We start from the raw sequence: 23,301 nt of genomic DNA on the forward strand, positions 1-23,301 counted from the left end.
ACAATGTCATCTTCTCCTAAAGGCCAAACACTGAGTTCTGTACTGTTTTTGCATGCACTCGGTAACCACATCCACAAGACACATATTTTTACAGTAAAACCTATATTTCCAGAACCCTCCATGAAAAATTTACTTTGACTTCAACTTTAAATTTTTCCCTCCTTTATTTATTTAATGACGCTACCTTTCCCCCTGCCTCCTGAGTTGATACTCTACAGAAAATCACACGTGCTGCCTTAATCTCTTTCTTTTAAATCATATCTCTACAACCTTACAATATATCTGTTCTTTCCATCAGCCATTTGCTTCTCACAAAACCCCCATTATTTATCAAACCTAGGTCATTAATGTACCACATATATACTGGAGTAAATTAACTGAATGATTTCATTGGGAGCCCAAGACTAATCCCATTAACCAACAGTAGCGAGTAATCACTGGGCTGATCACTATCAGTTTTTAAGTAGCGTGCTAATCCCTAAAAATATTTTCAACACCTCATCAGAGGTAGCAAGCGCTATATACATGCAATTACATCTTCTTGATTAAAATGTCAAGCTCTTCACATATCTGGGAATAAATATGTGCGGTATAGATAACCCTAATAAAATAAAGTTGAATGTTGTAAATCACTTGCCACCTGAAAGAAACTGTAAAAACATCTTTTAATGGTCCACAAACTCTTGAACAGAGAGTGCATAGAGTGGATCTAGTTAGTGGTATTCAGCTATATAAAACTATTTCCTTTACACACTCACATGCTCAGGAAATAAACTGTAACCTGCTCAGAACTCCCAAGGTGCCAAATTCCAGGTAAGAGCTGTCCAGCCAGTTGTGGCTTTAAAACCAATTGCTTTGCATTTGCAGTTCTAGGTTTGTACTGGTAAAGTAAAGTGACCAGTAAGAGTTCTCGCTTCTGCAAATTTTGTGAATGTAAAGGAAAACTGTGCACATTTTGTGAAATGTGCAACTTGTTTCAAGACCATTAGGAGAAAAAGTTATTGCTTTGCATGAGAAGAAAAAAGCAAATTGTCATTTTTACATTCCTTTCAGCCAAAATCGAAAACCCTTTTAGAAAAGGTTTTGTTGGAAAAAAGCACACAAATAGACATTTTGCTTAAGACTTTTCTAGCAAAACTAGAATTTTAATAGAGACGTAATGAAATAAAACAATTAATAAATTAGCCATTTCACAAAATTGCAAAATTAAGAACCCACATGTTTAGCTGCAAGAATCTACAGTCTTGTGTGCTTGAATACCTGTGCACAATGAGTACGGTGCCCATGACATGGGACAACCTGCTATTTCTACTTATCCAAACCACATCTAACCTTGCTGAATGTGAAAATGTGATTTGTGCAAATCAAATCCATGCCAGCTCACAGAATTGTACAGAGGACATCTATTCCACCAGCTCTTGAGTGTAGCCACAACTCCTAATTTTCTCACAATTCATTAGACTTACTTCAGCCAGTTACTGTTTTTCAGCTTGCATGACAGGCATGCTTGGACTAGTAGTATAATTTTTCCCATCATAAGGTTGGTCTTTGATGTCCCACGATGCTAAGAGCCGCTAACTGAAAAAAACAGGACTCTCTGAAAGTCATTATAACGGTATGTGGTCAGTTCATAAATCAGGTGATGGCAGTTGTGACAGCTGCACAGGGAGAGAGAACATATCCTTGGCTTTTTGGGGAGTTCTGCAAAGCAGAACTCAATGAAGTGCAGCAAAAACTCCACTGTGTTACACGGAGCTCCATGAGCAGCAGTGAATGGGTAAGTTGTGCTGTCCTTGCTGATTTTCAGCGCGAGGAGCTTATCTCCTTTTATCCCGAACTGCATCGTGCAGAGCGTCAGAGGGCGCCAACAACTATCTGCTTCTCAAGTAGATTTTCTACTCGACGGGCAGCTTTCGCAACGCGACCATGTTTAAAAATCTCACTCACCAACATAGAGATTTCTCTTGCTCGCCAACTTAACATTGGTGAACCGCGCAAAAGTAAAAACTCCACACCATGTTACTTTGCAGACTTTTTGGGAACTCCGTTCTCCGGGCATAGTACAGAGTGGGCAAAACTCCATGAACTCCGCCGACGGAGCGGAATTCTTCGCTCACCCCTTCTGTCCACAAGCATTTTGAAAATATATCAGTGTTATTCTCATCTCTATTTGAGATCTTTCACCCTCAATAGGAATGCTAAGCACATTTTTCATTTAAAGATCACCATGGGTATTCGTTGACATTTTCAATTAACAAATAGTACCACTGTTAATGTATCTTATCCTGCACATTTCAAATTTAAAAAGTTGTTCTCTCTATAAAATTAATTCAAAGATGTACGTTGAAAACAAAACCACGTTGCCACACATATACATATAATATTCCTCTGCTTCATTCTCGCATTTTATTTTACCTCTTGTAGGTGTAGGCTGGGAATATCCTTACAATGTCAAGGAACAAAGAATCCAAAGGTACGTTTCTATTCTTTTCTCTACTTAACTACATGTATACATACCTAGTTGATATTTATATATCTTCAAGGTACGCAGATGTTAAGTTCAGAATAGTAAATCCTTACCTCTCTCTATGCACTTGCCTTTTGATAATTTGGCCCTCATTATTGTGGTACTGATATTTTGTCCCCTCGATATTTGGGATTTGATATTCCCTGTTATAATCCTGTTTATATACAGTCATAACCACAGAATTGCAGCTAGAGAAAAAACGACTTTATATAAAGTAATCCCCGCCTTATACCTTACTTGTCTCGGCCACCATGTCTATTTTTCTTTGGAGGTTCTATTTCAAATCCCCCCCACCACATATAATAAAGTCCGTCTTGGCATATCTCTTCACTTGATATCTCATAAAGGCAATGATATATCCAGAAAGATCCCTGATCCCCATCGCTCTCTATTGATATCTACTACCTTTCATAGATTCTAAGGGGCATATTTATACCCCATTTGCGCCAAATTTGTGTAATTGTTTTACGCAAATTCGGTGCAAAACTAACTCCATATTTATATTTTGACCCGTCTAACGTCAAAATATTGGAATTTACACAGTTTTTTAGATGCATGAACTTACCTTGCGTCAATGACATGCAAGGTAGGCGTTCTTATCTAAAAAATGGTGCTAACCCCATATCCCCATATTTATCCCCGTGCTAAAATGACGCACGGTTGGGAGGAGGGGCTAAATAATGGTGCAAAGCTTGCTTTGCACCATTATTTAATGTGTGGGTCAGACCAGGCGTTAAGAGACCTGTGGATACATTTCCATGGTTAAGCACAATGGAATGGGCCCACAGGTGCCCTCCTCAAGCCCCAGGAACACCCCCACCCACACCAGAGGGATACCGGAGGATCGGGGACCCCATCCCAGGTAAATAGGGTAAGTATAGGTAAGTATTATTTTTTTTTTAATTAAAGTGCCATTGGGGGCCCAACTTGGGCCCCCCTGCATGGTACAGGGTGCAATGGCCATGCCCATGGGACACTGGTCCCCTGTGCTGGCCATTGGTGTGGGGGGCATGACTCCTGTCTTTTCTAAGCAGGAGTCATATGGAATGGATGGTTTTGAATCAGAAAATGACGCTAGGTTGGTTAGAGTCATTTTTTTTTACTCTAACCAGCCTAACGTAATTTTTTGGTGCAAAATCCCCTTCTCCCATACCACCAGCCCCACGACTAACATCATTTTATTAGACGCTAGCCCACCCTTTGCACCGGCTTGCGCCATTCCATAAATATAGTGCCCGGCTGGTGCTCAGGAATGGTGCAAGCTTGTGCTAAACCTTTAGGTGCAAAACTGCGTTAGTGCAGTTTTGCACCAAAACATATGAATGTGCCCCTAAGGTCACAGAGTGGATGACTTTGTGCCACAGCCAGAATAGTAAATTGGATCCAGAACATAAAAGGTAAACTACCAACACAATAAAGGGACCTGAAGAGCTAATCAGAGGTATCAGAATGACACAAATTATAAACATGTGTATTTATCACTTGCACATCCTCACCCACCAGCCAGCTAAGCACTGCATCCCATAACACAATAGCCACACCTTGGTGAATATTGCGCATGACATGGAAATGCTTCCCACTTCACATTTATGCTCAAAGCACGATAACAAGCTCCCCAAGACACCTACATGGTGTTACATGCTATCTGCATGTGTAAGCTCTTCAGTGTGTCACATAGGTGTAATAAGAACCATACAAATACTGTAATAGAGTACAATACAATACAAAATATATGTCTCTGTCAAAACCAAAAAATCATATGTGCTCTTCATGTAAAAGATAAAAAAATCTAATATTTAAACACATCTATAAATAAGAAGCTAAACTCCACAAAATTTGACTTATAAATTAGACTTTCCTCACAATTATACATGTATGAATTTAGAAACTCTATGGGCCAGCTGTATCAAACATTTTTGCGATCGCAAAAATGCATTTTGGTATGTAACACGTCCAGTTTGCGATTCAGTAACTTGTTACCGAATCGCAAATTGGATTTGCAACTACATACCAATTTGGCATTAGGAAGGGGGCGTGTCAAGGGCGTCCCTTCCTAGTACTGAATTGCAGAGGTATGTAGGATTGTTCTGTGGTCGCGAATGTGGTCGCAAAACAATTGCAGTTACCACCAAGTTAAAACTGGTGGTAACCCATTCGCAAAGGGGAAGGGGTCCCCAAGGGACCCTTCCCCTTTGTGAATGCATGCGAAAAAAAATTTTAAGAGCAGGCAGTGGTCCAACGGACCCACTGCCTACTCTTAAAAAATGAAAAGAAAATGTTTAATTTCTCATTTTTAAACTCATCCTGTTTTCCTTTAAGGAAAACGGCCTGCATTTAAAAAAAAAAAAAAAAAAGATTGCTTCATTGAATAGCAGTCGCAGAGCCCACCAGCAGGCCACCATCCCTGTGATTGTAGCCATTCGCAATGGCTTGCAAATTGCGACCTACCTCATGAATAATAATGAGGTAGGTCCATTTGTGAGCCCTTGCGAATCGCAGTATGAAACTCCTGGAGTTTTATACATTCCAATAAAAAAAGAAAATTGCAATTAGATAATCGCTAGTGGATGAAATGATACATATGGCCCTATGTTCCTTGCTATGCCGTTCAGGAAGCGCCATCCAAACAACCATTTGGGATCTGAGTAACTTTCTACATGAGTGTTTTGTGCAAGCTATATCTGTATACACTGCGCAAACATGACCCGGAAAGCAAGTAACTCTGTGTTCCTTGATGTTCACAACTAGGCAATCTCATATATACTTTACTAGGATCTGAGCAATTCTTCTAATTCTAGATAAATCACATCTGGGTGGACCTTAAGAGCACTTTTCCTATAAACATAGCGACTGGATGTACAATGATTTTGCTTCTCTGATGAACTAAGAAGCTCTATATATTTCTGATAAATTGCACGAGCGGTCGGTACTTTTGCCAGTATTATGAACTAAGTAAATCTTCATATTATAGGCAAAGAGTATTTTTTGGGGGGCCCTTAATTTACTTTTCTTAGCTGAGGAACTCCTTATGCCCTTGGAAAGTTTCAGCCCTATGGACCATGGTTTTACTTCCCCTGGGAGCTGCGTAAATCTCCTTGATACAGTTAAGCTGCACCCGGGCAAACCATGCAGCTACTTCGATTAGTAACTGAGTAATTTTCAATGATCCATGCAGTTTGCTTCTATGTGGACCTTCCAAATAGCTATAGAAACTAAATAACTATCCAACTCCCCTCACACAACTACCCACTGTGACAAATTATCTTGCATATCAACAAACCAGGCAAGAGCACGCCAGATAACCCAGGTGGCACCCAGGTTTTGGTAAGACCCTCAGCCACAGTAACATACTGAGACACAGGTTAAAACACTTACTGGAAACAGCAACATAATAATCTAATAATCTTCTATATCTATGTAACCAAAAATAGACATACAATGTAAACGCCGTAAAAGGCTACATGAAACAACCAAAGAAGCAATAAAATATCATCTGCCTACCGATAACACCCTCAACTTGTCTCTTGTTTATCCTGCCTCTTTGTTCCTTTAATTGCCTTGTTCCTAGTTCTGATTACAAACTTCCTGAAATGTCTTGTGTTTGTAAATTCCTTGCCCTGTGTACCTGTGCTGACTGAATTAAATTGTCCAGTCCTAGTTAGTGTGCAGATTTCCAGTCTTGTTTCCAGTTTTCGTAGTTCTGTATATTCCAGTCCTGTTTATGATCTTGATTCCAACCCTGCTTTTGCATGATCTCCATTCTTGTTTCAGTGTGCCCCACTGTGCTCCATGTTGCCCTTTCTTGTGTTTGTGTTATAATCTTGATTATCATTACTAACAAGGGTACGACTTAGGTAATGAGCTTTTACTCCTTCAACACAGAAACCCACCGAGCACTCTTTCACCAAAGGAGCTGCTGGAAGACTCCCTGACCTCTGAGATTAATATGCTCTTTACTCCTTGTAAGATCTCTTCGCCTCACAGTGAGATCACTTTCCTAGGAGCATAGAAACTAAATGTGAAGCTAGTTTGTCTGTTATTTCTCATACGTTTTTATAAGCGAAATCTCTTGTCTGGGCAGATAGCTAGCATTCAGTTTCCTAGCCTTGTCCCAAGCTCAGCAGAATCCCTGACACACCGAAGTCCACTGGAGATGTTTGGTGTCCTACTATAACTCTCCCAAGGCAATAACAATATCAGCTGTTCTTCTTCAAAGTTCAGAGTTACAAAAAGAATTTAGAAGAAAAAATGTCAGCTAGCTTCCAGTCATTCAACATGCCCTATCCTAAATGGCGAATCACTTTTTCTCTTCTTATTGTTGAGAGGCTAGCAAAAAGAAGGTACTGAATTGTGCATTTGGGATTTATTCCCCTTACTATGAGATGGGATGTTCTAAACCTAGTCAGAAAAGGTTATAATGGGTCATGCCAATGGTGAATGCCCTTAGAACTGACTAAACTGCATTAATCTTGATGCAAAGGGTGACAGGAACTTCTTATGAGGCAGTAGAAACATTACAGGATACTATGCATTTCTTGCCTGGGTTACCCTAAGAATTCTGGGTTTTATTCACAGACTTCTTGTTTTATCTTGCAGGTAACATGTTACAAATGTGTCAGCTTTCCCAAGGTTTGACAAATTGGCTGCCTGAAAATACTACATTAAGACTTCACAAGTTGAAGAGATCAGTTCCCCTTAGTGACCTCTGCGCTTTACTTGCTGTACCTGCAGCTACTGTGCTCAACCACTGCTTAGTTTGTTAAAGAACAGGTGTTGCTGTCCAAAGTTTTTCTCAGAAGCCAGCAGCTAGCGCCGCTGAATATCAGGGTTACAGAATACAAGGTCTTTCTACTCTTGATTCCACCTTATTCTTTTTCCTCCACCAGTATACACTTCTTCCTTGCCTTCATGCAAGTTATTTTTAATTCCTCCTTTCTCTCTTTGTCTATATTTTCCCTCTTCATTTTCTCTTTTCTGCCTTTCTCCCTCTTGTTTTGAGTCAAAACCTGATGGTGAAAAATAAGTTGCAGTACCCAAAAATTAATGCCGTGAGCCCCACTTGTAACCACCAATGCAAACTAAGCACTGTGGTCAACATTCCTACATCATTAAATTGTACCTGTCCGCCATCCTGTGAGTCCGTTTTTGCCAGTGACCTACTGCAAAACACATTCCCTGATGGTGCATTTTTGTCAGCGCATGGTTGAAGTCAAGGTGCTTGAGAGGCGTTTCCTTCACTGTGGATGTGGTTGTGTTCAGTGCAGAAGTCATGTCTGACAGGAGTGGCTTGTGTGAGGTAAATGGGGTGGGGTGGTGTGTGGTGGGGGAGGGTAACAGGACAAAAAAAATACAAATTAATTTATTATTAAAAACCTACCTTTTTAGCCGCGCCGATCCACTGTGGTCCTCCACTGCAGGCACAGGTTCCCAACCTGCCCTGTGTCCAATCCTAACGCTGTTTTCATGCTGCTGGCAGCATCAAAGCAGCATTAGGATTGGACAGAGCGCCCAGCCAGGGAGCTCCGAAGCAGAGTGAGAGTCTCTGGCTGCTGTCTCCAAAACAGTGCGGGGTTGGAGAGAGTCCAGTGCACATGTGTGTTTGGCCGGCCCGAGATGGCCAGCCAAACATACATGCGCACTGAGAGGAGTGCTGTGCACTCCCCCTGTGTGCTCGTCACAGCCCCATAGCCCCACTCCTTTTACTATAAAACGATAATAAACATAGTTTATTATCGTTTAATAGTAAAAGGTTTGCAGCTGTTGGCGGGAGGGGGGCGACACTTCTCCACCATAGCATAGGAGCCGCCCCTGATCTCCGAGTTCCCTACGTACTGTGTTTCAAAATCTACAAGTTTGATCTGGCACTTGAAAGCCAATCAGGGAACTCTGACCTGGGCACTTCCATCTGGACAAGACTGGAATGTTGATTCAATTAGGCAGCCAACAATCAGGGTCCACCTGGGCACACCTCTTTCCTGGGAGGTGACCCCCCTCCCTTTCAGAACATGCCTCTTGTGGATAAAAATGTAAGAAGCAACTTTTGTCCTCCATTTTAGCAAACAGTAGTGACCTTTTCTTTTATCTTAGACTAGATGGCAACATGGCTGCCGGATATGACATCATCACCATGAAATGAGAGTACAAGGAGAAGTGGTGCTCTTGCCAGAGTTTTCACCCTTCACATCAGACACCTTGACCCAAGCAAACACGGCTGCCAAAGCAAAGTAAAAAACACTAAAAAACAAAAACACATGCTTGCACATCTACCCAAGCAAAAGTATCTGAGGGGGGCGGGAGTTCTTCATTATTAATTCCTTCTCTTCATTCTGGGTGAGATGTGACATGATTTTCAGAGCATATCCAAACAAAGACATATATTCCGGGGTTCTTCCTACTTTTATCTTTCCCATATAGGTCTGCTCATCAGAAAGAACCTACCCTGTCTCGTGTTCTGCCTTACACCCCTTCCAGTTTCTATATGCAAAGGTGTCAAATTCAACACAAGGAGGATGCTTGGATAGCAAGGTTGGACATGCAGGTTCTGGGTGAATTTGCCGGAATATGCCAGTGTAGATTAAACCCTAATGTCGAGAGTTAGCTAGCAGTATGTAAGTGGAGTGGTCACCTGCTACACCTTGTTTTTCCTCAAGCCTCAGGGACATTCTGACAACATAGTTTGATGATATGTTGATTTATTTATCCTAGGGATTCCTTCCTGATTGAAATCTGCAGTGGGTTTGATATTTGTGTCATTATCTCCTCTTTGACCTGCTTTCTACACTTCAAGAAAATCAGTGCTCCTCTAAGTGAAGTTTTCCTGTTTGTTTCTTTATAAGCCTGTCACTAATTTCCATGCTAACAAAGTCAAGCATGTTGGTTGTGAGACTCTTAAAGATTCAATGTGAATTTGTTTACCATTTTGACCATCTTCTGCCTAGTTCCCTCCCTTGCCCTGCTGTGGTCTGGATTTTCTATCTATCAGACTTTCTCTGTTTCATGCTTGTGTTACCATAGGTACTCCTGGGTCGCGAGATGAAGATAGTTTCTTTGGAAAGCGACTTGGACAGTAAAAAAGTAAGATAGCAGCAATTATGGTCAAAGAAGTGGCTGATGGCCTGGGAGACATTTCACATGTGTCATTAAATGCTACCACTTTCAGAGTGAGAAGAGGCCTCTTGTCCGTGATGTTCATGGATCTGCCATGATCCATGTATCCTAATCAGATATAGGTGGCTGGATAAAGCAAATTATGACAATTTCCTTTATGGTTATAGTTGATGAAAGGCAGTAGACCATGTGGCACTCAAAAGAGAGCTGTCAATTCCTGCACAAGTAACTCACATGAGTTCAAGAGACGTATCCGCACCAGCCGGTGAGTTTCCTTAAGGGAGTGCAGTAAGTGCAGGTTCTCACCAGAGTCTCTGCAAACATGACTATAACATATATGCAGCTGGTACCGAAGGACCCTTTACCAAACGTTTCTGGTCGCACATGCAAACTTCTCCCAACATTCCCTCATGTGTTGAAATGAACTTTCTTGTGATTAAGGAATATGTTCATTGCATGGTCATCAATTAGGAGTTTCCCACCCTTGGTTTTTACACATCCCCTCTGCATCAAAACTATAGAGCTGGTGCGAGCATCCAATTGACCAGATAGCTATATGAGGCACTGAAGGGCCATGCTATCAAGTGGACTGGACTTTATGTGGGGCAGGTCTACCCGGGTTCGCGTCTTGGCAGACGTTTAAAGCTGACATTGAAACAGATCCATCCTAGGCACTATATAGTCTGTCCTTAACTTTGCAGGGAAAAAATACTGATAGATTTCTTGACAATGGCTGCACAAACCCCTAAGACAAAACATGTCAGCAAGGTAGGTCTTTTTTAGGACTCTTCTAACAGTGTGCATGCGCTGTTGCTGCAAAGGGGGATGTATGCAGCATAGGGCTTTGAGCCTACCCATTAATTACCATTTGCTGGCTTAATTGTAATACTTTTTAGCTGCCTCCTAATTGGCCACCCTGTTCCTCATGCCACTTCCTTTAATTTCTCTTGGAAATGGACCAAGCACAAACTGATTTCATTTGATTGGTATCCTTCTGTTGTCTTTCCACTACTTGTGCTGTTATCAGGGTACATATTTCTTTATTTTCTGTCCATCAATTCCGCTTCCATGGTACACTTTTGGATTGCTTTTAACCTCCATCCTACAAGTTTGTTTCTTGTTGCCTTAAATTGTTTTGAGATTTGCCGCTTCCTTTTACAGCACCAAACAAATGGTACGGTCTGGTAAAGCAGTTTGTGATATTGTTTTACATTTAGATGCTTCCTTTTATAGTACCAAACAAATGGCACAGAATATTGAAGCAGTCCATGTGACTACATGTGTTTGTAGGTTGTTCCTCTTCTCTGTGGATACAAAGCATGTGTCGTTTTAAAGTGTACACTAGTTTGAAATCAGACTCCCTTAGTATTTCCAGAGAAGCAGTCCAGGGCAACATAACAATTTTGGACTCATTTTGTCTTTTCAAATACAAAGTATGTGGCTTTTGAAAGTGCCTCAGTTTTGGGCAGTGCTGCAGTTAATCAATTTTTCCTTAAAACCTGTGTCCTCGGTTTCATATATATTCCACCTCATCTCTGAGCATACAAAGTATGTGTCTGTTAAAAGTGCTTCTGTTTTTTGCAGTGCAGCACCTAGTGCATTTCTCCTTAAAATCTGTGCCTAAGTCGTTATTCTCAAATGTATTTCACCAAAAGTGCTTTCAGTCACCCTAATTTCATATGCACTTAGGTGCAAGAGCAGTAGCCTAATGGCCACAGCTGCACTCCACCCCTCTACACTCCACTTCAATCTGCTCTACTCCACTGCAATCTACCCCACTCCACTCCAATTTCCACTACATTCCAATCTACCATACTCCTCTCCTTTCTACTCAAATATACCGCACTCCACTCCAATCTACCCCACTACACTCCAATTTACCCCAACCTACCCCAGTCAAATCCACACCGATCTACCCCACTGCACTCCAGCCTACCAAATTCAATCCATTTCACTCTACCCCAATCTACCTCACTCCACTCTACCTGAATCAACCCCACTCTACGCCACTCCAGTCTACCCCACTCCACTCCAATCTACCCCAATGACCTACAGTCTAATCCACTCCATCCCAATCTATCTCACTCCACCCCAATCCACTCCACTCCATGCCAGTCAACCCAATCCACCCAACTCCAGTCTACCCCACCCCAGTCCATCCCACTCCAATCCCCCAACCCACTTCAATGTACCCCACTCCAATATATCCCAAACTACTCCACTCTACTACAATCTACTCCATTCCACTCCACCCCAGTCTACCTCACTCAGCTCATCCGCCAGCCCAATCTACCTCACTCCACTCCAATCTACCCCACTCTACCCCAGTCTACCATGCTCCACCCCAATCTACCTCAATCAATCCACAGCTACCCCACTCCATCCTACTTCAACCTACCCACGCTACTCCATTCCAATCTATCCCACTCCAACCTATTCCACTCCAGTCTACCCCACTTCAGTCTACTCCATTCTACACCACTCCACTCGACTCTACCCACTCCACTCCACCCCATTCCACTCCAATCTATCCCACTTTACCCCTATACCCAACTCTAACCCAATCTACCCCACTTAGCTCCAATTTACCCCACTCCACTCCAATGTCCCCCACTCTATGCCATCCCAATCTACCACACTCCACTACAACCTACCCCAGTCTACCAACTCCAGTCTACTCCAGTCATCCCAACTCTGTCCAGGCTACCCCAGCCTCCTTAACCTCAGTCTACCTTAATCTAACTAACTCAAATACACCCCAATGTGCCCCACTCCACCCCCACACTACCCCTCTCCACTTCACTCCATCCCACCCTACTCCACGCCACGTCACTAACTTTTAGCCAGGCTAAACACAAAGCCACACTGGTGTACAACATAGCTAAAACACATTGCTAGACCCAATAGCTCTCTCATAGATGAGGCTTAACCCTTTGATAATGCTTGTTACATTTCACATCTTTAACATAAATCACTTTCCGAAGAGTATTTGTTTTTTCAGGATGTTGGGTTTCTTTTCATGCAGCATATTTGGACTGTGAACTGGGTCGCCTGTAAGTGTCTGTGTGATTGAAATTGTAACTGAGTTACAGCACATGTGAGAGCTCTGGAATTGAGGTTAAAGGTGGCAAGAGTTTCTCACAGTGTCTGTCACTGCTGCTTAAAAGTGTTCAGAATACATGCCCATTCGTTCCTTGGCCACCCTTCAGATCGCACAGAGAAGTGGTCACCAACACCAAATGCAAATTGTGATTCGAGGCAAAAGTGTGTGAAGGAGAAACACAGCTATCAAATTATTGTGTAGGAGGATGGTGATGTGAAGGAGATGCAAGGAGATGCATGCAGGAGACTGAAAAGAGGGCACGGAAGAGGATAAAGCTGAGTGAAATATGCAGACAGATAATTTCAGAAAGAAGCAGGACTTAAAAAGGTGTGTCTAAGGCAGAGGCTAAATGAGACAGTTGTCTGAAAGGGAGAGCTTTTGACGCTCTGAAGACCCTTCGCACAGACCGGGTAACAGTTAATTTAGTGTCATATTTTCAGAATTGAAACGTGTTCAAGTCTAATTATTTACCCTCCAAAAATTGTTGTTTTTTATTTGTCTGATACTACTAACAGACATTGGCAAAACCAATAGGTCGGGCTTATTTTAGGTGTGTGTCTGCTATTGTGTGATATCTCGAGGCAGCAACAGGAAGCTCATTGAGAGGCGCCAAAATAGTGGTCGAATGACAGGATGGAGGAAGCATAGGATTTTAGTTCTTTGAGGCCACTGTCCTAAGTTATATAGGCCACTGGGAGCGACTTGCGGGGCGTTGTTGGGGCAGGGGGTGTGTGTGTTGGGGATGGAAGTGGGGCGCGGGAGAAAAATAGTAAAAACATTTTTTTTAAATCACTTACCTGCTTTGGTCCCGTGCCGCTGCACTCCCGTCGCTGCTGCAGGCACAGGCACCCAGCCTGTCCTGCGCCCAATCCTGACGCTGCTCAGAGAAGTTGGGAGCACCCAGGCAGAGGGTTGGAGAGAGCCCTGTGCGCATGTGTGTTTGGCCGGCCCGAGATGGCCGGACAAACACGCATGTGATCTGAGGGGAGTGCATAGTGCACTCCCCTCTGCTCATCACCCCCAATGCCCTGCCCCTTTCACATGGAAAGGATAATAAACAGAGTTTAATATCCTTTCCATGTAAAAGGATTTGCAGCGGTTGCTGCTGGTGGGGGGAGGGGGAGAGAACAATGCTCCTCTCCCCAAACAGAGGAGCCACGCCTTTTAAGAAAGGATTACTAGCTATTCTTTTCAGTCCACACTTTTTTAGAGCCCTCCAATGTATTCACTCTAGTTAAATGCATGCATCTAGGGCAGTGCGAGGGACAGGAAGGAAAGGCCTTGTGGGCGCAGCAACAACATGGCGAAGAGGGTTTTTGCTTGGGGGATCTAAAAATGCATGAGCAATTTTCTCCTGGGTGCAAGTGGTACAGACTATGGGAGGCACAGCCAGCCAGGCATAGGCTTCCAAATCCCGGGGAAGCTTGTGAAGCCCAGCACTCTGGTCCTGAACACATGTCCCTGGCAAGCAGAAGTGCCCTGATAATCCTCTTTCGAAGCTTGTATATGCTGGCATCAGAGGCCAGAGATACCTGCCTGTTCCAAATCCACCTCTCAGCTGAACAAACCTTTGTTTTCTCCAATTTCAGCTCTACTTCCCATCTGCTAGACATTGCATCGCTCCTCACTTTGGCACTGGTCTCACTTGATCTGTCCACTGTGAGGCCTGGCAAGCCCAGCTCTGCTACTCAGCCGAAAGGCTTAGACATCAGGAGAAGAGGTTGGCTATTGATGCACTCAGAAATTCTAGGAAAAAAAACAGTTTCTGTGAAAGCGGTTTGGGTGCATAGCTAATATGTTTGTATTGGCTTCCACCTCTCAAGGCTTGAACAGATCTCCTCCAAAGCCCTTCTCACAGCAGGCCTGGGATTGGCTCTTGGCTCCTTGCTCCCTCTCCATGGCTAAGAAAGATTAAAGGGGATTAATGCAGCAGATGGAGGGCGGCTAGTGGAGGGGGCATATAGGGGAGGGGTGGGATTACCGTGTTTACAAAAGAGACAGACAGTCCCTGCTAAAGGGGAGCGCTCACTGAATGCTCCCTGTAGGAGAAAGAGGGCCCATGATTCCCTGTGGGTGGGAGACTTCATTGAACACTGTCTCTGCGCAGCCCTTTCAACATCCCCCTTTTGATTGAGAACGTCCTCGAACTGTCCCTCCAGGTGACCTCTTCACTTACTGCAGGAGAGCTCCCTAGACATTACGTGCAGGTACGCCAGTGCCTCCTGCAGGAGATCCCCCTCAGCACCTTCTGCAGGAGAAAGATCTCCTTGCTTTTTCACTGAAGAGCTGTTGAGGGAGAGAGAGAGAACCCAAGCAATCCTTGCAGAACACCACCCTTCTCTCCCTGCATTAAAGCACCATTGCCGACATCCCGTAGAAGCTGAGACTCCCTTAGCAGTCTCAAAGAGGGAGAGAGGGACAAGGAGAGGAGGAGTGGGAGCGATAGTGAGAGAGAGATTGAGATAGCTTGTGAGAGAGAGGAGGTGCAAGGACAGAAAGAGAGAGAAGGAGAGAGAGAGGGGAAGAGTTCTCAAGATAGCTCTGTATGCTTCCCTGACAGAGGACAGACAGAATCTCTAACTGTGGGAGCGTTGTGCCAAAGCTGCTTATGAGGTGGTTAGAGGGCTGTTGTAGGCTGTAATATAAAAAGACCATTACTAAAGTTAATAAATGTGAAAATCTAGTCAGATTTAATATACTTTCTAAAAGGATTTCCCGAAGCTGTGACCACCCAAACAGGTCAGTAACAATGGGCCAAATTGTACACTTTGGAAACAATGTGATGAATAGTGCCATATGACGGACATTTTTAATCTATGAAAGCTCAGATCCTTGTACACCTGACTTTCTGGCCTTGGTCAGTAGGGCTTTCGGGCTCACAGCTCGCCCATTCCAGAAAAGACTAGGCTAGTATGTTCATCTGCATCAGGTAGATTTGTATTTTCATTCAGCGGACGTTCCAAGAGAGCCCATAGACATTTCAATGGGCAATATGTGTATTCAATGGTGAAGTCTAACTCCCGGATTGATAATGAGGGGTGTAACCTCTTACAGTTTTCGCTTTGTCATGCCCAATAGTTATGTAAGTGTGTGGTGATCAGTTTGCACCAGAGGAGAAGAATTCTCCAACAATTATTTTTATAGGGGAAGTTCTGTTACAAAGTCTTTTTTTGGAGGAAAACTACACCTGTCAGTCATTTTGAGTTAAATACACGAAGCCTCCCACTTCATAATGTTGAGAATGTTTCTAAACGTTTGTGGCCGAAAAGCTTTTCTGCACAACCATAGTTAGGTCAGGAATAATTAACTTTGTTTGCTTTGGGGCAGTAATGTTGGTCAACCAGTAAAGGTCTTGACTCTATTGGAGACACTCAGATATATGGGATGAGAGATTGTGTAAATACACCAAACCCTATAAATGTGAAAATCCAGTCAAACGTATTACTTGAAATGTGGAATAAAGATCTTCCTAATCCAGGTTATCTGTGCTCTACAAAAGTGCATTTCTTATCTGCTAATTGGATGATCTAACATTTTAAAGATCAATCCAGAGAAAGCAAAATATATTCGTATGCACAAACTACATGGCTCAGAATGTAAGAAAGAATTGCTAGCTGAGCTAAATAGTGATGGCCTTGCACCATTGGTGGCCATTCCATGGTGGTTGCAAGATGATCTACAAGATCATGTACCTCAAGTGGGTATTACATAAATATGTTTCACATCTTTTTTAACCACAGAGCGATGAAGTGATTTGCCTGGAATCACACAGGGATTCATACCTCTCTTCTCGAATTCCAGAGCTGGCAGCTCCAGCCACTAAACTAAATCTCCTACTATGTTTTACACTGTAAATAAAAAGAAAGCTCAGGACTGCAGACATATAGTACAGGCACGTTCAGGTGTTAGTCAGACTCAATTACAGGAATTCCATCTTGATCGACATTCCAACATCCTCCTTACCACAAGGAAAATCCATTTTGCACTCTGTAGCCTGCCTAGTCTCATGGAAGGGAAGATGTGACTATTTCCTTCCAGGTGGTTTCTGTACTCACTCCCTTTAGAAACCAGAATACAGTTCAAAGTGGCAACAGACATTTGCAGAACACTGTTCCTGCAAGAGACGAGAGTGTCTAGCTCATCTCTGAACAAAAATCTGAAAAGCTTGAGACCTGAAACAAACAAAAAAATAAGAACTCATTGAATGCCACTGTATTTATTTAGAGCAGTTCTCTCCATTTGTAACTCTCTTCTAGTCGACCTGAGGTGTTCAAAGACTCTAATTCAATTAAGCAAACAACTTAAAAATCATCTGCATACTCTGTTTTTGAGCCAGTCCTGTAGCCATAAGTATATTTTTAGGGGGCATGGCACTCAGAAGTGACTATACATTGAAATAGTGTACTATCGGTCCACTTGTTCCCAAATACTTGTTCTAATAAATATCGACCCCCAGAATATTATGGCACAAGAGAATATGTAGGAAAGAATATTGAAAGATAAGTGCATACAGGAAAGCATAAATTTACTATTCCTAACTACACATCTACATATTTTTAAGATACATATATCACATAGGTACATATATGTGGAGTAAGGTATAGAAATCTATACATATGTGTCAGTATTTTGGATTTGATATTCTGTCCTTAATGCACATGCAATCAGCTTTCCACAATCCAACTTTAAATCCTATCAAGTAGATAGGGTTTAAAGTAGATGGGTGTGAAGCGTAAAGTAGCCTGGCTCACAGCTTTGCGTATTTTCTAAACTGTTCAAGCGTTGTGGAATGCAAAGCTTATGAAGTTCTTCTAAAAAATAAAGCTAGCATCATCTCAAAGCCCTCCCTTTGACACCTCTTCCTCAGGTGATGGATTTTCAGGCTTCACGCTCAGCATTTGTTTGCCGGAGGATCACCTTCCTGATACATTCTTCATCAGGAAATTGTCACACCTGAAAGGCCCAAAAGGATAAACCTTGCCTCACGTAAACTTAGAAAACTTCATGTGCTTTGTAAAGTGTGGAGTTTCCGTATTCCGTTCCAATTTGTAAGTGAATTTTAATTTAACTTGCCACTAATTTAAATGAACTTTACAGAGATTTTGGAGCATATCCATCAAAAACATTTTGGGAAATCAGTGGCAAGTGTGCTTTAAACATTTTAGGCCTGCAAAAATGGTGAAAACTATATAGAATTTAGATGTCATTTGATAGAGAAAGTTGGGAAAGTCCCACAATGAATTTCACCTTAAAGTTGTGACAAAACATTGATAGTTTAATTTCATGTGATCAAAAGCACCAGTCACACAGCATGAATTCGAAGCAGGCTCTGACATTGGTATAATCCCCTCGCAGTTACAGGCTAGCTGTGAGAAAGGTGTTGTACAAAAGGAGGCGTTTGTTAGACATCGGCCAGCAAGGCAACTAGGCATAGTAAAGGATAGGTGACTGTGTGTGTCCGGGATGGGCCCATTAGTGGAATGTGACCTGTATGAAGACATTAGTTCCATCTTCGGTTAGAGGAGCCGCAGATAGGAAGGCAACAGCCTCTAAGGCTCTGAGTGGTGGCTTCATGATTTGCATCTAGGATCCTGCTCTGTAATAACATCTCTGTTTGATGGATTTTAACCTCCCATTTGTTTGCTACAGAGTCCTCCACTTCCATAATTATGGACATTTTCCACTCTTACATATACAGTGGACTCCTTGCAAAGAATCCTCAAGGTGGCATCCTCTATATTGCTAACATTGCTCACAAGAGTATGCACTTTTCTGAGTAGTGAGTGTAGAAGGCATGGAAGCCTGCCAATGATACTAGAAATTGAAAATATTTACTTGCATAGAGATTGTTTGGCATTACTGCAGGTGTGGATAAAAGTCAAGCTTCATGTTATGAAACCATTAGGAGACTGCCGTATTCAAATGTATACTAGAAAGCCAAATCACCTTTTTAACAGAACGTAGACTTCTCAGCAAGTAAGTTGTATTTTGCAGTGATGATATCAGCAAATGTAGACATGGTTGATATTCTTTAAAAGAGAAGCGTCAGATCTTCTCACCAAGAGTATAATGTAGCAAATGACAAGGGGTGCCATTGTTAAGCAATTTGCAAAATGCTATGTGAATCAAGTAATGATTAGCCCTTATTAGGATGTTAAAGACCACTGTGCAAAGTGATTCTTGGATCTTACGCTAATATCCCTTTTAGAAAATAAAGTGCAAAATTGTGCATTGAAATCACATTGGTCCAGGTGTGCTGGCCAAAACATGATAATTTCTAGATTCCACTAAATATCAGCAATCACCTTTTCTCTATGTGTATCTAGCTATAGTGTTGATCCTTTGGGCACTCTCTAACTTTCTCTATACCCGCCCCATCTCCTAATCTCTGTCCTCATTGCCTCTCTCAACCTTTCACACACTACGCCTTTGTGTATGCTGCTGCAACTATCTTCCCGTTCCTGTCTCTCCTGCTCTCTCCCCTGTATTTTCTATTTACTATGTTTTCTTTCCCTCAATCCTCTCTTCTTTTCTAAAACCTCTCCGCTGTAGCTTCTCTTCTATCTTCTTTGTACTTTTCAATTTTTTTGTTTTCTCTCCGAACCTCTTCTCTATCGACTGTGGATGGCAACTGTAGCTTCCTCTTGGATATGCATAGAAATTAACAGCACCTGCCACCTTTCTTTGACCACTGTGCTTTTTGCTGTTCCCCAGTACCAGAAGCCTACCATCCCGGGGGCCCCCCAGCACTGGAGAACTCCCCTGCGATCATGGAACGCAGAGGTTAGTGCAATGGCCATCACATCCCTGTAGCTTTTTGTCATTTCTTATTTGACAGGACATCAGGCTGCATGGATTTGGTGAGTTTAACTGTTTTAGGGCAGATGAGGACTTGATGTCCACCACAATACATTCATGGTGTGGTGGACTTCAACAGGAGGTCAACAGTACTGGGAAAGAAAATATGTCTGGTACAAACACCAGAAACATTTTCTTTTCCAGAATCAAAGTCGGGACAAGTGGGAAATGCTTCCCACGAGGAGTTTGATTTTTCATTTTGCTATATTGCGCATCATACTGTGAACGCTGACATAACACAGTGATAAAAAAAGTCAAAGTAGACCGCACTAATGGAATCTGTGTGATCTACAAATGTCCACACTGCAAGTTCCTACACTTCTCTTGATAACAATACTCCACTTGTGTGACTGGGCTATCAACTGAGAAAAGAAAGGCTCCCTAAGCCCCCTAGGACACAAAGAAACATTGTGATTTTACCTTGTGGATTGACCAATTCAGGGTATATGGGTAACTGTGGTATTTAGGCCAAGGCTCTATTGGCAACCAGGAAGTCCTGCCAGGCCCAGACATTTCTGAAAATAAGGCACCTAGGGTAGTCTGGGATGGTATGTTTTGTGTGCATCCCAATATCTTTGCCCTGCAAAAGCTAAATGTAGCTACAACACAGATTTTCATCAGCTAGAATCTGTGAAGATCCTTACATTTCCTACTACCCAGTGTTCCCACACTTCTCCCAATAAAAATGCTATCCCCAATTTTTACTAAGTATTATGCATTTAGTATGTTATTACGCAGGACCTCATAAGAGCAATTTATTTGCTATAGTTATAAATTAGATAAAGCAGAATTTCAAAGGTGTCAGTACATTTCAAAAAGGAGATTCATACTGCACAGATATTAAATTACAATATATAGAAATCTGAAACTGTTAGTTGATGTTCTGTGGAGATGTCTGGTGACGTCAATTATAATACAAATGTTTTTGCCACAGATGCCCTGATTATGGCTTCCACAGTATTTGGTTCAAGGAGATGAATCCTCAGCATGTTGACCCTGGCAGGCTTATCTATATATTAAACTATTTTTGAAAGATAGTCTGCCATAGCAGCCCTTTGTAACATGGCAAGCTATATTGGGTAGTTGCAGATTTACATTAGCTGGTTAGGGTATTTGCAGCATTATGCAACAAAGTGGATTACTCTGGCACATGCAAACAAAATAAAGCTCTCTAGAACAGGTACATTATCTCACCACCCTATATTTCACAACAGGCCTGTGTTGGTTGGAGGATTGACAGTTAAATGTAAGTCGTACCTGACTTATGATGACTCTGTCCCAGCACAAAAGGCTAATCAAAGCACTATGCTATATTGGAATTTTGAGTTTCCTGACTGGAAATTGACTGGTAGTTCATTGACAGCCACTTAAGTATCAGCAATATTAGGAAACACAACATAAAAGTTGCTGTCCTAAGAACAACATAAAACATCTATATCCCCTACAGCTGTGCAATCATTTTACAAAGCAAATTATAGTTTATCATACTATCTGTGAAAGGTAAGAACGGAGTTCAGCTAATGTCCATTTAATTCTAGGCCTCTCAGCTGTGACTTTGAACTTTGTTAGAACCAACTTTCACATCAGCTGCTCACATACGACACTATGGCATTTGTCAGCCGTCTATCTTATCCCCTCTATTATTCTACACCTACCTGACCCCCTTACCAAAGCTGATTAAATCATGCAACCTCACATGTTTCAACTATAAATGTGAATCCAAATTCATTTTAAACAAGCAATTGCAATGCAATAGGTCTTGCATTTGCTTGAGTTAGAGCTATTGACATTGTAAATTCATAACTGGACTTTAATTGCCGCATAAATTGGTCAAACTTGCCACATACTTTTGTCCTATCTGCAACATAATTCCAGTGGCCCTGCATATAGCACTTCCATTTACCTTCTTCCTCTATCTGTAGCAAAAATATAAAATACTGTCATTATTTATTATATTATTAACACTTATTTCTATGGCAATTCCATTTTTCTCAGCAGACAAATAGTAATACCAGAGTAAATTCTGCACCCCGTAATTACAAATAACCATGGTATAATTTCGAGTGCCAGAAAAATAGTAGTATGTATGGCCTATTTCTTTTTCATTTTACTTTACATCCAGTAATCACTGTTCCTGCAGGAGTGACAGATGAATAGCTTAGTTTTGTTGCGTACGAGCTTAGGGACGTTAATTAATAAAAGTACTACCATGAGGAACTTTATTTTACCTATTTGCTCAAGTTAACAGAATGTTTGATTCAGTAAAAAAGCCCATGATACCTAAACCTCCTTCTTAAATTAAAATTCAGTTTCTTGTTTTTTTATTATTATTATTTTTCCACCAGGGAGTCAAGAAACACATTTTGACCAAAACAATTTGTTCTAGCAAATTCCTTCTGTGTATTAAGAAAATATGTAGGTGAATTACTATTCCACAGTCAGCTTGGACACAGACATTTAAAAACACCAAGACAAACATCACAACATATAACAGGAAAACTGCATATTGCCCATCCAAACACTGCTCTTTCACATGGTGAACCAATTCACCCTCATTCTCAATTGCCAATGTCTATTGGATTCGTATTACAGAAAAAACTAATTTTGTAGTCCACTTGTCTTCTCAAACACTGTCTTATATTATTCAAATATTGCAAACCTTTGAAAGGTATGGCCTCACATCTGCCTCCCCTGGGTGATATGCTTCATCATAGAATGATGTTATTTTGTAGCTGTGTAGTTTTCCACATGACTATGAATTTGCTGCATTTGCCACATAATTCATCATCTGCTGCATAATCTGCAGATTGTAACAAAAAAATAGTTTCTAGCTCAAACAGATCAAAAGTTTCTAAAAAACGCTGCATCATGTGCTGCAGCACAGTGGAAGGTCCTTTGCAAACGTTGACCAGTCACCTTTCAGGTACTGATATCTGTATTTGGATGTGGAACTGTTCCTAACTACGTGAAACCTTTGCCAAGACAGTGCTAATGTGTAAAAATGTAAAAATAATGAATTAATACTATCACAAAATGAGTTGCATTAAGCCACATCATTTGTGTTTTTGCTTGCCTCATAATGTATTCAACCTTGCCATACAACTATAATTTATGCTCTCTAGCCACAAGTTCCAGTGGCCCTGCCTGCACCCCAGCGAGATTGTGACATAGTTCACTTTCCAAAATCCTTTCACTTTGCAGCAAAGAAAAAAACAAAACATCTCCACATGAAAAGACTAATCAGCAATTTGTCAGAAGACACAGCCTGACATTTAACCTCTGACTTGAACATGTCAGAGTAACAAGATAATAAATGCATTTTATTGCTAATTCACCTTCTGAACGCCTGTGCGTTTTTTTTCATTTAGACTGTAGGCATTCAAATGTGAACACAGTGTTAAACTGATTTGAAATTGAGTTTTCCATAAATGCTGTGCCAACTGCCTCCTTCATTTGGGGGGGCAAAGATTAATAGGGGCTGGACTGGCACCCAAAAGCTTGGCTGCTACCCCCGCCTCATCCCTCCTATCTCCCCTTCCTATTCCCTTCCCCGCCTCAATTGCCTGGGGCGTAACTCAGACTCCTGGAGTCCCTGCAGCTCAGGGAGTCTTCACACTTCAGCCTTTCCTTCCCCCACCCTATTCAGGCTAAGGCCTGTGAATTTCTGTAGGATATGGGAGTCTTAGGGGGAAGCATTCAGCAGGGA

The sequence above is a fragment of the Pleurodeles waltl genome, chromosome 4_2, assembly GCF_031143425.1.
Source record: "Pleurodeles waltl isolate 20211129_DDA chromosome 4_2, aPleWal1.hap1.20221129, whole genome shotgun sequence".
Classification (NCBI taxonomy): Eukaryota; Metazoa; Chordata; class Amphibia; order Caudata; family Salamandridae; genus Pleurodeles; species Pleurodeles waltl.